The following is a 751-nucleotide window of genomic DNA, read 5'->3' as shown; positions in this document are numbered from 1 at the left end:
CGGTCCTGTAGGCCCGCGCCACGCGCAAGGTCAGCCACCTCTGTACGCTGTGCAAGTTCTTTTGTATTCGGCGGCTGGTTAGGGCCTTCTCACTCCACACCGCGGCTCCGTAAAGAGCCCCGGACAGGACCGCGTACGAGTACGCCCTCCTCACCCCATCATTTGGACTACGAAGGTTGGGCATCAGGCCGAGTAGTGCATCGGCCCGACGACCCAAGCGCGGGGTTATCTTGTTGAAATGGTCGACAAATCCCCAGCGCCCATCCAAGGTGAGACCCAAGTATTTCAGATTGGGTCCCACCGGGATGCGGACTCCATCCACTTTAACTGAGGCATGAGGGGGCGCCCCGCCAGTCCCATCATGGAAGAATAAGGCTTCCGACTTGGCGGGGGCCACACTCAGCCCCAGTTCCCTAATCGAGCCGACGACGCATGCCACCGCGATGTTCGCCGCATTTATTGCTCTTCCCCAGGTCGATCCCCCCGCCACCACGAGTGTGTCGTTTGCGTAGCACACTACATGGCAGCCAGGGGGGAGGGCCGCGTGGAGGACTGAGTCGTATGCGACGTTCCATAGCAGGGGGCCCAGCACGGACCCCTGCGGAACGCCGCACGATACGTCCCTCCGCTGCTGGAGTCCCGACTTATCGTGGAACTCCAGCTGTCTGTCCCGGAAATAGTCTTCTGCCGCGGCGACCAGGTAGGGGGGCAGGAGAAAGTGTTCTCTCGTCACCCCCACCACCCGGCCCCA

The sequence above is a fragment of the Mycetomoellerius zeteki genome, unplaced genomic scaffold (assembly GCF_001594055.1).
Source record: "Mycetomoellerius zeteki isolate Tzet28-1 unplaced genomic scaffold, Tzet1.0 scaffold452, whole genome shotgun sequence".
NCBI lineage: Eukaryota > Metazoa > Arthropoda > Insecta > Hymenoptera > Formicidae > Mycetomoellerius > Mycetomoellerius zeteki.
Note: the sequence above shows the minus strand (reverse complement) of the source record.